Source organism: Malaclemys terrapin, chromosome 4 (assembly GCF_027887155.1).
Source record: "Malaclemys terrapin pileata isolate rMalTer1 chromosome 4, rMalTer1.hap1, whole genome shotgun sequence".
Classification (NCBI taxonomy): Eukaryota; Metazoa; Chordata; order Testudines; family Emydidae; genus Malaclemys; species Malaclemys terrapin.
This window is the reverse complement of record NC_071508.1, coordinates 103689712-103704260: the sequence shown is the minus strand read 5'-3', so window position 1 is coordinate 103704260 and position 14549 is coordinate 103689712. Positions and strand designations below refer to the sequence as shown.

The window sequence follows — 14549 nt, the reverse complement described above, 5'->3', positions numbered from 1 at the left end:
TATTAAGGCCTAGGCCGACAAGGCCTAGGCTGGCAAATTTTCAGGGGCAGAAGCTCCCCTCCACGCTCCGCCCCCCTGCTCCAGCTCACCTCCGCCTCTTCTGCAAGCGCGCCGCGGCATCCCGTTTCTCTCCCCTCCCAGGGTTTGCGCCGCGAAACAGCTGTTTTGTGGGGCGGGCAGGGAGGGAGGGGGAGGCGGGGGAATGCCACACGCTGGGGGAAGAGGCAGGGCCGAGTGCAGGGACTTTGGGGAGGGGGTTGGAATGGGGGTGTAAGGGGGCGGAGTCGGGGCGGGGCCAGGGCGGCAATTATTTCCCGGCCTAGGGGCGGCAAAATTATTAATCCGCCACTGCCCCAAGGGTGGAGCGGTAGGGATCCTGCAGCAGCCCCAGATGCCACGTGGAATTTGGGGAGGGGAGGGTGTAGAGAGATGTGGGAATGCAGTTGTCCATGGGCTGCAGAGAGAAGCAAGCACAGGTCTGTGGAACCTGAAGGTCAACAAGAGTCACCAGCATGTCTGTTTGCTGCTTGAGAAGCGCTAGCTTCTCCTGCTGCACGTCTCTCCTTTTCCTGTGCTTTTCTCCTCTCCGCTTTATCCCCGTCCAGTCTGTCTACGAGGGTGATCCTTTAAGCCCTGTGCTTGATAGGCAAAGCAACAGAGGCTTGCAGGATCTCTTGAAACACATCATCACGCGTCCTCTTCCTTCTTATCTGGCTGAGAAGCTCTGCTGGTATGGATGGAGAGCCCTTCAAGGCCACATTTCAAGCTGCAAAAGATATAATAGAACCTCTGTGCATTGACTATATTCACAAGATAAATGGAAACTTGGTATACTGAACTTACTCCCCTTGATCCACACAAGTTACAAGCACTACATTCTTACTTCTCCTTGGGATTCATAGAGCACAACAGCAGTCCCAGCCATGGTGAGTATGGCTTGGGGTCGAGTTGGGACAATGGGAGTGGGGGGCTAGCTCTGGGGTATAAGTATATGCAGATTGGGCAACTGAACATTTGCACAATTTTCCACAGGCAGTGAGGATTTTAGCGGATATCTCACTCCTGAGGGTAACAGAAGCTGAAAGGGAATAGTTCCTGCATGTGTCCGGCTGCAGACCAGGGTCCCTATGCTTCTATTCTGTGTGCTGCAATGGTGCCTGCTGAATTAATTCCTGAGTGGTGTTGGAAAGTGTCCTGCCGCAGTGGAAGAAATAAGGCAGCCCTCCCTAGAAACCTTTAGCAGGGGATTGCAGACTACCTCCAAGCAGTTTCCTTGAGATTTCTATGTAGGATTCACAGGACATCCCAGTGCACATAAACAAACTGCACGGCCCCCTCTGCCTAACTGTACAGCGAAATGAGAAGCAGATAGTGAAATAACCAATAGAGGTAGAGTTGCTATCTCTTAGAGCATGATTAAAAAAGAGTAAATGAATAGGTGTGTTCCTGCAATATCAAAGCAAACTGCATACTTACCAGAGGTTCCTTCCCCTGCATCAGGCTTGCCTATGCTGGACTGCAGGGACTGGCTCAACTGCGTCACTGGATCCCCGGATGGCCTGTTTCCCATACTCCTCCTCCTCACTGTTCATTCCGGGGGCCTGTGACTCCAACTCCCTCAAAGTATCCCCCAGGCCTTTGGGGTGGTGGTAGGGTCTCCGCCGAGGATGGCATGCAGCTCTCTGTAAAAGTGGCTCTGCACCAGTGCAACTGTTAGACTCCCTTGCCTTCTGGTACGCCTGTCGCAGTTCCTTGGCTTTCTCACAGCATCGCTGAGGGACCCTCTTGTAGCCCATGCCCCAAGCAATCTGCTCATAGATATCGACGTTTCTTCAGCTGAAATGAAGCTGTGCCTGCACAGCCTCTTCTCCCCACAGACCCAGGAGAATCCACATCCTGTGTACTTCAGGCAGGAGTGCGTTTGCAGCATGGAGGCGGTTGCTAAGCTCTCCAGGCAGAGCGAACAGGAATTGGAATTTCAAAAATTCACAGGGCTTTAAAAGTGGAGGGACGTGTGCATGTGTACTTGGCTGCCCAGCAGCTGAGTTCAAAATTGTGACTAGAGTGGGGATTGTGGATGCCTCCTGGAGGCCACTAAATTTGACAGAAGTACTGTGTCACCCTAACTATGTCAACCTAAACATTATAACTCTTGCACAGGTGGAGTTAAGTCAGTATAGCGGGCGACTTACATCGGCGGGAACAACATTTTAGTGTAGATGCTTAGAGTTAGGTTATTGCAAGGCAGCTTATGTCGACCTAACTCTGTAGTGTAGATCAGCGGTTCTCAACAGAGGGTCCGAGAACTCTCTCAGGGGGGCTGTGGGGCCCCACGGCTAAAACCCAGAGCCTGATCCCTGGCACCCTCCCTCCCCAGCAGGGCTGAAGCCGGGAGTAGTGGGGCTGAAGCCAGGAGCCCCGGTGCGCCCCATGGGGCAGAAACCCTAAGCCCATGGGCAGAGATGAGGGGACATAGGGGTGTTGCACCCCCCCCTCCAAACCTACAGTGCAAGATCAGGGCAGCTACACACACACACACATACACACCCCTCTTTCTCTCCCCCCCTCCCTGGCAAAATCAGAGGCGAGAATCCAGAACCAGGCAGTGCCGGACAGCTGCTGCTCTGGCTGGTGCCATGGAGCAGGCAGCCGCAACGTTTCCTTGTTTCCTGGTGCTGCAGGGGTTTGAAACTGTTCCTCAGCTCCCAGCCCCATTTGCTCACGCAGCAGGTAAGAGCCGCCTGGGCGGGGGACCCAGCTTCATGGCTGGCAGAACCCTCGGGAAATAGGGACCACAGGGGAGCCCTCTGGGCACACAGCTGTGACCCTCCTCCCTGCACCCTGAGCTACACCCCTGCCCACACATACTCCTAACTACCCTCTCCCTGCACCCTGAGTTACTCCCCTGCCTGAACACAGCTACCCCTTTCCCTGAGCAGTTTTTAAACTTTTTGAGCTGAGCCCCTCCCCCTTTGAGTTATCATTTTGGTTGCGCCCCCTATCCCCCCCGGACTGGATGGCCTGCTGAGGTGGGTCACGGAGTGGAGGTGGCGCTCCCTCCCCAGACCCCACCGTGCGGAGCTGGCTCAAGCCCCGCTGGCCCCTGCCCACCCAAAACAGAAGAAGTTAAACTACATCTATGCCCCAGGGACCTCCCACCGGCCCAGAGTCCCTCCTCCCCACTGGGCCCTGGAGTTTTTATAGCATGTTGGGGGGGGCCTCAGAAAGAAAAAGGTTGAGAACCCCTGGCGTAGACCTGGCAGGAGAGCCAACAAACAACAAGTACACTGCACGACTTTAGCAACACAGCCATGTCGCTAAAAGCTGTGTAGTGTAGACATAGCCTGAATCAAGAAGGAGCCAAGCCCAGGGACCCTCGTTTAGCCCACTGGCACATTCAAGCACCATATAACCTTATTTTGAATATTTGCACAGCCTATTGCGAGTGGCATCTCATGTTGGCAATTTAAATGGGTAGAGCTTAGTTTCTGAGACGAGACTGGAAGAGTACTGCCACTTTGTGCCCCACGAGCCACTCCCCTCCGCATCTGACCCCTGCTATTCACACAGCGGTATTACTGAAGTGACATCACATTTGCATTAAAAGCAGCTTCTGCTCAAGAAAGCTACTGTAAATGATCATACTCTTGGGGAAAAACACATTCAAAATAAGGCTAAATTGATCTTTTTTAAATTGACAAAGTTTGTTCTTTAATTTCTGAAGTCTTTATGATTTTAAAAATAAAAGAAATGTCAATAAACGAACAAAGGGAAGATGCTTTGAGGTACATGCTTTCCATGCAGTTCAAACAACAAAGTGCTATTTGGGGCTTTCACAGATGCTATTGCAGTTCACATTGTGCCCCCTTAATTTAAATATGAAAGGGTCTTAGGTTCACATTGTAGTGTGTGACAACATAATGGTAGGTCCTGAAAGAAAGCCACTGTGTTATTTGTTCAGCAAACGATACTCAGACTTCAGCAGAAATGTCCATGGAGCATTTTGAAGATTAACAACAGCTCCTCTGACATCATTCAGTCCAATCTAACAGACCCCAAGATGCTGAAACTAAAGAGCATCTTTTAAAAGTTTAACATAAAATACAGCCTTTATTCCATATAGCATCTTCCATGCAAGATTCAATCCTCTCAAAGATGCTTCAGTTAGCTTACATAGGGAAAAGGGGGAATTACTTCCACTGCGGATGCATTACGCGTTTATAAGCTCTCTCTCTGAGGGGCTTTGCTCTGCCTCTGGGGAGGAGGATGTTGGACTTCTGGGGATGGGGATTTTGTTGTCTCTTCTGCCCCGTGTTCCCTGTTCCCTCCCTGTTGAGACAGGAGAGGGGGCTGGGATCCTACTCTGCATGTTAAACCCTCTTCCCAGCCCGTGGGATGAGGGAGATCGTGATCTGTATCAGTGTATGGGTGGCAGTGCCATAGGTCAGAGGACACGAGGTCAATGGGGCACCCCCCCGGGAATAGGGTCGGAAAAGGGGGGAGGGAAGGTGTCGGGGGCAAGGCCGCCCCCCCCCCCGATAAAATCGGAGGAAGGTGGGTCCCGGAAGGAGCTGCCCCCCACCCCAGGGATAGAGTCGGAAAAAGGGGGGCCCCAAGGGAGCGCCCGCTCCGGGATAGGGTCAGAGAAGCGCGCCCCGGGGATACAGTCGGAAGGCGGGGGGACCCCGGCGTGAAGTGGGGCCCGGGCCCGGCGGGAACGCTGATCTCGTCGGCACCAGCCTGCGGGACACGCAGCCCGGGGGAAAGGGTCCGTTACTCACACGGCAGCTCCGCAAGCAGCATCCCCGGCTCCGAGCCTCACGCCGAAGGCTCAGCAGTGTCATAACCGACACCCGATTCAAACCCCAACATCCGCTGGCGTCCCGGAAGCAAGGCGCCAAAGCCCGCCCCAAACCTGGCAATTTGCGCTCGGCTGTTGATCGATGTGATCGGCGTTCGTCTGCTTCCGCCTAGCAGCTGATCACTGTGATGCGCGCTCCTCCTAGGCAGCTTCCGAGGAGCCTGGCGGGGGGGGCGTGTCGTGCTGGGTGGGGCGTGGGCATGTCATCCCCGGGGGCAGAGCCGGCGCTGGGTAGCGAGACATGACGCATGGAATCCCAGTAGAAGCAGGGTGAAATGAGCTCCGGAGCGTCCTGTACCACAGCTTCTCCTTGGATAAGTGCACAGCCCCAACTGGTACTGATGGGACTGCACTTGTGCAAACTGCAGTGCTCACATTCGTCACCAGTAAAGCTAAGTTTTTGTCACGCATATTTTTAGTAAAAGTCACAGACAGGTCACGGGCAATAAGGAAAAATTCACAGAAGCCCGTGACCTATCTCTGACTTTTACTAAAAATATGCATGACAAAATGGGGAGCTGCAGGCTCCCCACACCACCCAGGGGGGCCTGGCTCAGAGATTCAGGGTCCCTCTCCCCCCCCCGCCCATGGTGGCTCAGAGCTCTAGGGAACCCCGGACACCCGTGGTGGCTCCCTGCTCCGGGGCACTCCACGGTGGCTCCGTGCTCTGGGGCTCAGGGCCGTCCTTAGGCATACGCAGCTGTGTAGGGCACCATACGCAGCAGCACCAGCCCCGGCAACCAGACCTATCCCTCGGCCAGCCCCCCGCAAGGGGCAGGGCCATCCCTAAGGGGATATGGGGTCCCAGACAACTTCCTCCGCCCCGCCTCTTACCCTTTCCCCCTGCTCCGCCCCTGGCCCGCCCTCATTCCACCTCTTCCCCCAGCGACCCTGCACTCACCGGCAGTGGCCGGAAGCGGAGCATTCGGCCCCAGACCGCTCTACTGTGCCAGCTCCCAGCTGCGGTGCTTCGCTTCCTGCTGCTGGTGAGTGCAGGGAAAGGATCGCTCCCCGCACTCACCGGCAGCGGGAATCGGAGCGACGCGGCTGCAGCTCGCTCCGCTTCCCTTGCCCCGGCTGCAGCCGTGTCGCTCAAGTTGGGGAAAGGACCGCACAAGGCTCTCATTGGCGGCAGGAAGCGGAGCGCCGCAGCTGGGAGATGGCGGAATAGAGCAGGCTGCCCCACTTCCTGCCACTGCCGGTGAGTGGGGTATCCCTTCCCCCAAACCCCCTCCCCCGAGTGACACGGCTGGGGCCGAGGCGAGGGAAGCGGAGCGGGCTGCTCCCCGCTAATCCTCTGGGCCTGTAGGGCCCCCCAAAAGTGGCCCCCCACCACTCCTGCCTCCCAGACCCTGGGGGGGGAGGCCTGGGGCCCCACACAGCCCCCCTGCAGGAGGGCTGTGTAGGGCACCCAAATGGCTAGGGATGGCCCTTTGGGGCTCCCGTGGTAGCTGGGAACTGCAGGGCACCGCTGCGGTGGCCAGGAGCTCACAAGGGCCCCGCCATGCATGGTGGCCGGGAGCTTGGGGTCTCCCTACTGCCTAAGAGCTTTGGGGCACCCCTATCTCCCTTCGCATCTGGGAGCTGCTGGGCACCCCTGCTGCCCTCTGTGGCTGGGAGCTCAGCCCCGCAGTTCCCAGTTGCCAGGGGTGACATGGGAACCCTACAGCTCCCAGGTGCTGGAGGCTCAAGTCATGGAGGTCTCCATCATGCTTGTGCCCCTGCCCAGCAGTTGTTGTGATCAACACAGTCTGTACATTGGTATACCAGTAGCACAGTGCTTTGGACTGTGCAGAATGTCCATCTTCCATGATGTACATATCTATCAGTTGTATGCAGTGTAGTTGTAACGGTCAGTCCCAGGATATTAGCAAGACATAGTCGATGAGGTAATATCTCTCTATAGATGAGGTAGCTGTTCACATTCTTGTTTTGTTTCAATGAGTGGTTTTGCCCTTCTCAAGGATCTGTATGTGTTGGGCAAGGGATGTGCCCTGTTACATATCCTGACACTGTCGATCAGGTAGAAAATCATCCGCCTCATCCTGAGTTGTTACCAGCTATACGGGGCTTGGAGATGCTATTGTGCCAAGCATTTTAGCATGAGCTTGAGGAGGAAAGGATATTGAGTCTGTTGTTTCCATTAATTTATTAAATATTTTTAAATTTCAGTTTTGTTTAATTTTCTGTTGATTTTTGCTTTGTTTTGTCGCTGAAAATCTATATGTTTATTAATTAAATAAAAAAGAATATGCAAAATGTATTTTGTAGCTTTGGAAATTCTTATTAAGGCTGTGCTTCACTTGCCTGGGCTGATGAGCCGCCCCTGGTAATACCACTTCCTTCCTCAGCTATTCCCTGTTTTTATCTATCTATATGGGTCATATTAGTTTTCTTAACCACAGCATCACACTAGGAGCTGATTCGGTTACCCATTGTGAATCCTAAATTCTTGTCAAGAGTCACTGTTTTCCAGGATACAGTGCCCCACCCTGTAAATATACATTCTTTGTTCCTAGACTTATGACTTTCATTTGGCTGTGTTAAAATGCATGTTGTTTGACCACAATCCGTTTACCAAGTGATCCAGATCACTCTGTATAACTGACCTGTCCTTATCATTATTACTTCAGTACTTCAATCTTTGTGTCATAAAACAGTACTTCAATCTTTGTGTCATATTCAAACTTTACTAGCAATTATTTTATATTTTCTTCAAGATCATTAGTAAGGATATTGATTAGTATTGGACCAAGAATGAATTCCTTGTTGGGCTCCATTAGAAAGAACCACATTTGAGGAGGATTCTTCATTAATAATTAAATGTTGAGATCTATCAGTTAACCTGTTTAAAATCCATTTAAGGCTAAAACAAAGCTCTTATGGCTAGATTTTTAAAGGTATTTAGGGACCTAGCTCCCATTAGGTCTCTGTCTCCCCCCGCCCCCTCTTGCTACCTCCTTTCTTTATCACTGTGGACAACACCACCACCCTACCAGTCACTCGGCTCTGTTACTTGTGCATTAACTTTGACTCAGACCTCTCTCTAGGTACTCATATCCAGGTTACATCTAAATCTTGCAGACTCTTTCTGCATAATATATCTACGATTCCATGACATAGGGTGCTCAGAGGGCTGAGCAGCCTAGTGGTTAGTGCGCACAACTTTCATCCTCTTGTCTCTCTAGCAGGTGGTAGAGGTGCCTATTATTGATCCTCAGCTGTGGATCTTCTGCTGTCCACTCACATCTGGGCCTCAGCCCGTAAGGGGGTGCATAGAGGGACTCAGGCCCACTCTCTCCACTGCTTCCAGACCAGGGCCCTGGGGGAAGCAGAACCAGTAGGGTCCTCCCTGCAGCAAGTATAAGTCCGTTGCCCTGGGCTACTTCCTACCTATCTGTCCCTTTAATTTGGGGCACGGTCCCTATAGTTCAAACAGTCACTCATTTAACACAAAGAGTCCTATGGCAAAGAGCCCTGAAAGACATGCTGGTTCTCAAAGGGGAAGTTAGTGGCAGAAGGCATTGTCTGAGGGCCTTATCCACCCTGTGGTCCCCCCTCAAGCTCAGCCCTTCATCTGACTTCCTGGAGAAAAAATCCTCTCTCCTGCAGCCTGTCCAACCCTCTTTGCCTGGGCTTCTGAGCTCTTTCTAACCCACTTCTGCAGTTGGAGCATGCTCTGCAGCTCTGGAGGGGTGGGGTTATCTGGGCCCAGTATTGTCTTTTAACCCCTGTTAAACCTGTGGGGTTTGTATACCCCATTACCTTAGCATCTCTCAGACCTGTATCCAAACAGCTTGACAGGTGACATAATTAGTTCATTGAGCGGTCAAAACTGCCAATGAAAGGGCAAGAGTATCATGGGATTCCAGCGTAAGGAGTAATTGTTCTGTTGCCTCTGCTGTACTAGTGCTGGCTGTGTACAGTGGCACTGCTACAATTGCAGGTTGACACAGTGGAGAATGACAAGTTAGTTACGCTTGTTCAGAGCCAGTGCATTCCCAAAAGTGGTGTGAAGGCCTATACACCATTGGCAGAGACTTGTGTGTGTTTGTAGATGTGCTAGGGGATTGCAGCAGCATTTGCAATATCAAAATTCTATTGAGGTGGCCCATTTCTACTACAAAATGTCAAACTTGTGCAGCTAGAATGGTCATAGTTAATTCTGAGGAAGAAGGTGGTGCTACCTTTGGGTGCTAGTAAGTAGGACCCAGAGGGAAATAAAAGCCCCAACAAGACAGGTTAGGATCCCAACCTAAGGCTTGATAGACATTGCAATGAGCCCCATGAAGAGTTGTCAGCGGAGGCTGAAATTAGAACTTTCAGCACCAAAAGCACAGGTGTCTACTCCTTGAGCTAAAAGAGAAGGGGTCAAATTCTCTGCTTTTGTAAATTGAAGTCTGTGGAACTACATCAGTTTACAGTAGCAGAGACTTTTACCCTGACTCTTAGCTAGTAGCATTAGTACGATCTTATCCACTGTATAAACAAGCTACTACCGGGGAACATGACACAGTGTGTTCCACTTATTTAAAGCAGAGCCTTGGTAGTTTTGTGAGATAAATTCAGACAATTTCACCTTTGGTTATACACCTCTACCCTGATATAACGTGACCCGATATAACACGAATTCGGATATAACATGGTAAAGCAGCGCTACGGGGGGGCAGGGCTGTGTGCTCCGGTGGATCAAAGCAAGTTTGATATAACGTAGTTTCATCTATAACGTGGTAAGATTTTTTGGCTCCTGAGGACAGCGTTATATAGAGGTGTATTTATATTAAAAATTGTGACTAATAATCATCTCCTCTCTACACACTATGCATGGCTTGCTGCAAAAAAACTCCAAACCGTATACCATACTGCTTTACATTGGCTCAAACTAGGTTTTTCTGGACTCATAATAGTAGTGTATTACATCCACTTTGCACTGGTGCAAATGACTACAAGGCAGGGCAATAGTGAATCAGGCCTGTAGTCTTGATTTAACTTTTAAGAGGAAAGGTAGAAAGTTAGGTCAGCTCACCCTTCCATCATATTTACCACTAATTTTCAGTTTCTAACTTTCTACACAACCCTTTGAAAAATATCTGCTTGCTGATTATCACACACATAATTTTTTCTAGTTCTCTTCCATTATCTCTTACATCTTTGAGTTTTTTGATCTAAAATTTCTCCTGACTATGCTGGGTGACTTCTAAATTCAAACACACCACCTCTTGGCAGTGGGAATTTCCTCACAAAATAGCAATTTCAGGTCTCTTGTTACAGGGTTGTTCAGATAATAAGTAGATACGTGAGCAGCAGTGCTTGGGAATGATATTTCTCCTACTGTCTGACCATGTGGTTTCACCAAGAGGAGCTCAGATGTTGTCTGAACGTTTGCGTTACTATGTTCTCATGTGGGTCACAAGTATAATGTGTTTATATGAATGCAGCACCACTCTGCCACATTCCTAGGTCTTTCAAACAGGGCACAGGCTAAATTGCTTTTCATTTCTTCCTCCTTTGTTCCTAGATTTTAATGGTGCTTCTTTACTGGTACATTTGAACATCATGGATTTTCAGATTGATCAGTAGCTCCATTAAATGCAAGCCAGTTGGTTCCAGTAGATACCTGTATACAGTTGGAGCTGAGGGAAATAAATCACAATATTGATGCAAAAGTGGTTAGCAATAAAATATTATTTTTATAATTTCAGGTTATCATAGAATTCCTTTTGCCTTTACTGAATTTTAGGAGATATCTACAGTTACTTTCATACATATGATACATGGAGAATACTTGCTCACATTTATGTTTCTGGTTGCTTATTTTATTAAATAAAATATTCGGTCTAATTAAAGATATTCCTAGGAAATCTCTGCTTTCTTCCTGTAAATGACAGACCATGAAAAGCTTCAAGAGTAATACTAAGTTATAAATTTGTGCTTATCACTTCGAAGTCTGATTGTGCGGACTCTGGAATGCCCCTGTATAATTTCTATTTTGTTTTACTAGTCTCTAGAATTTATTTTGTGTTACATTGGAAAGATATTTAAATGTTAGTTTTTACTTTGTATATAGTGTTTGGTAGGGGTCTAACTGCAAACTGTAGGTGAAGCTACTGTAGGTTGAAATCTTGTGAACTGTTGGTTAAGGAATGTGAAGATATTCTTCTTCTATGATCTGAAAGAGAACTGATGTGTAGTACCTGGTTTATGAACTTCACAAAAGCTAAGTCAAGAGCCTCTCATCACTTCTTCTCCCCCTTCTTCCACAAAAGAGTAAAACCTTAGTTTTAAATCTACATAAAGAATTCTGGAAGTTTTCTTATTAAAATGATTTTTATAAGCACTCTAATGTCTTAATTCATTCAACTTCAAGGAAAACACGTATAATGGGGAATAGTTTTGGTTACTTGTGGCCCCACCTTTCCCCTTAAAGGTGAAAACCTTTGTTTCCTCCTTAAACCCTTAACATGATTCTTTTGTGATGTTCATTAGCAAATGTTTTGTATCGACATGCAAACATCTAATATGATAATTTTGTGTTACCATTATTATGTGAGAAGTAAGATGTTTTATCAAGCAATGTGGAATCAAATTACTTTGGATAACTGGTTGATAATACAAGAAGCCATTGGAGTATAAAAATATTTATATTAATTTGGGAAATATTTAGTTATCGGGCAATGCTTAAGCAACTCCCTTACCAAACTTAGAAAAAAAAAAAGAACCACCTCTCCAAGGGTTGTTAGGAAGAGAAGACAAGAAAAGAGAATTTCAACTTCAATTAAATCTTAGAATTAAAGGAGTATCTCAGAAAATGAACTGAATAAAAGAATTAAAACTCTAAAAATATTCTGAGAATTTCTTGCTACAGAGACAAAGAGCAAATAACCTTAACATTGAAGATTTATAACCCTGCTGCATATGCATTAGCAGATTGCATGTTCATGAGCTGAAGATTCTACCAAGACCATCAGATAAAGGTGTTCAGCCAATGAAAAGATGACATTGTCTGATATTTGGATCCTGCCACACTCCTGAAAGAGGGGTGTCTTCCACCTTCAGTGAGTCTATGGAAAGAGAAGAGTATAAATATCTCTGAATTGAGATAGCTACTCTTATAACTCAGCTGATCCTGTTCATCTCATCCAAGCAAGCAAAGAAGACAGCAAAGAAGCCACAACGCCTCATCAAGAAGAAGCAACTTTCCAATTCAGACATACTTCTGCAACATGATGTTGTTACCAAGATTTACAACATCATTCGTGAGATCATGTTTGTAAAAGTACTGCCAAGGGATTATATTAAAATTATTTTTGCAATAATTTTAATGGGATATGGAAATGCTACTATAGTTTAAGGTATTTACAGTTTCTCCTGTTAAATACCAGATTATTTAGATTCTATACTCCTGGAGACAAAACATAAAATAACAGAGAAATGTGTGATTTAATTTGAATTTAAGATTCTTAATATTAATTTGCCTGTCTTAACACTGTTTCTTAAGGTGAGTTGGTGAGTTTATAAGAAACTTTCTCATTTCAGTTGAATAACTCTTTGATAGCTTCTTTTAAGAAGCTGACAACCAGATCTTGACTGGTCTGAGAACTCTTTTAGCACCTTTTTGTGGTATGAGGAGTGCATGAACGCCTCAAGGAGACAGCAGGAGAGGAAGATGATCTGTGTTTCTCACTCAAAACCAGCTTCAGAGCCATGCCACAGAGGGGTACTCCCTGTGGAGGAACCTTCCACTCTCTCATGGTCAGGGTCAGGCTCTGGAGAAGTAGACATTGTGTTTTTGAGAAGATGAACTTTGGTTCATCATCCTGATGGGAAACAAGGTATAGATAGGATAGGGATGTCCCTTCCCTAAGAAAATTAGGCAACTTTTGTGCCTATCGGTGATAGGGATAACAGCTCTGCATGTGGCACATTGTTTAAATCCATGGGATTGCTGCACGGCAACCCCCTCCCACTCCACCAACCCCCTTCTCCCCCAGCTATTAACTAATTATACTAAAGTGAACAATAACTATATAGAAAGGAGAAAATCTGTTTCTAATATAGCAAACTGAAGCTGAAGAGCATTGAGGAGCTCCAGCTCTCACCATGGATGGCAGTCAAGCCTATTTTATGTCCTCAGCTCCACACACAAGGATAATAGGGACCTAGTCGTATTGCTTGCAAAACCCTGACTTGAGTGCACTGGGCATAGATACATCTACAGTGGAATGTATATGTTCACAATCACTTGACGGAGAACTTCTTTGTGACATACCGGGGTACAGTTCGGACCAGTGGGGGGCTGTCACCCTGATTATGTAACCAGGGGTGCCTTACTGAAGTAGATCCCACCTGCGCCACTCACAAACAGCTTTCCAGCATGCAAGCTACACCCTGAATTTTGTGTAACCGCCACTTGCCATTTATACCATGTCTCTCCCCAGCCTTGCTTATACTGCAGGGTAACCCCAACACACTCCCAGTCCCAGATTTTTCCCGGGAATGTATATTCTATACTACCCAGCCCTCTCCTGGGTAATACAAATATTTTACGTCTGTTATTCCTTTAAGGAAATAATGTATCAATTTATTATCTTAAATAGAGTTACCCAGACAGTTCAATTTGGATTAGATAAAACAATGAAACTAGTTGATTAATTACAAAGAGAGAAATTTTAAGTGAGTATAAGTAATGAGGCATAAAAGTTAGAAATGGTTACAAGAAAAATAAAGATAAAACAGTTACTAGTGACTAACTTAACAAATAATATTAGATTCAAACAAAGTTTCTCACCACCTGTTTCCAGCAAGGTTACTGACCAAACTTTCAGGTCAGGACTCCTCCCCCAGAGTCTTATGGCTGTTTCCTGTTGTCTTCTCAGGTGTGGAGAATTAGGTGGGCAGAGAGAGCAAGAGGGGGGTCCTTTATGGTGTTTGTCCCTCTTTTTTATAGCCCAGTCCCCCTCTAGAAAAACATGTTCAGCTGAGAACCAGGAGACAGAATTTAAGTGGAAGGATATTCACTGCTGGTTTTTGTCACCTGTTCGAACTTCCTTTGTTTTCCTTTCAGGCTTTATGACTTACTACTTAAATGCAAATTAAGGCAAACAAACATTTCTTTGTTTTGGACTGACCTATTTTCTGACGTCTGCTTGGGCAGAGGTCCGGGGTTTGGAATGTGTGTTAATAACATCATACAGGGGACTCTTCTAATTTCTCGTACAATGTTGCCACACATTTTATCTGGACAATACTGACCAGCAAAGTATGAGTTTTCAAAGGCTACCTTACAAGACATAACTTGTACAAAGATTATTACAATAGTGCATAGGGAGTGAATGCTGGGGTGTATTCCATCACATGCTTGAAACATAGAACATGTGAAGAATTTAGTAGGATTATGGTTCAGCAAGAAATACATAAAATCTATTAATGTATTATCAATGGCCTTCTCTGTTTCAGATGCAGCAGAACTCTCTCTCTCTCAAAAACAATCAAATTCTCTGTCTTCTCCAGTTATAAAATTAATGTTACTAAATCCTGATTATCCCAATTAGTAATAAGCCTTGTATAGAAGATAATAGATTGGTTAATGCCTTCCCTGGTCATCTCTTTTTTTACATGACTTGAAAGAGTTTCAAAGATAAACGAGTATGATTCTAAATTTTCTTTATATGCTACTGATGATCCCTTT

General features: G+C 46.9%; 1 protein-coding gene across 2 annotated transcripts in view; it reads right to left on the bottom strand.

Annotated features, from left to right (window-relative positions):
- Positions 1–7418, bottom strand: part of G2E3 (G2/M-phase specific E3 ubiquitin protein ligase) — a 60068-nt gene extending 52650 nt beyond the window's left edge. Inside the window, exons 1-2 of one of the 2 annotated variants that reach the window (XM_054027141.1) lie at positions 5763–7418; positions 4782–5088 (exon numbers count right to left, since the gene is read on the bottom strand). The gene's annotated coding sequence lies outside the window, so the exon portion shown is untranslated. The remainder of the gene's footprint in view (positions 1–4781; positions 5089–5762) is intronic. The other variant, XM_054027142.1, reaches the window with a different exon arrangement.
- Positions 7419–14549: the final 7131 nt, after the last annotated feature.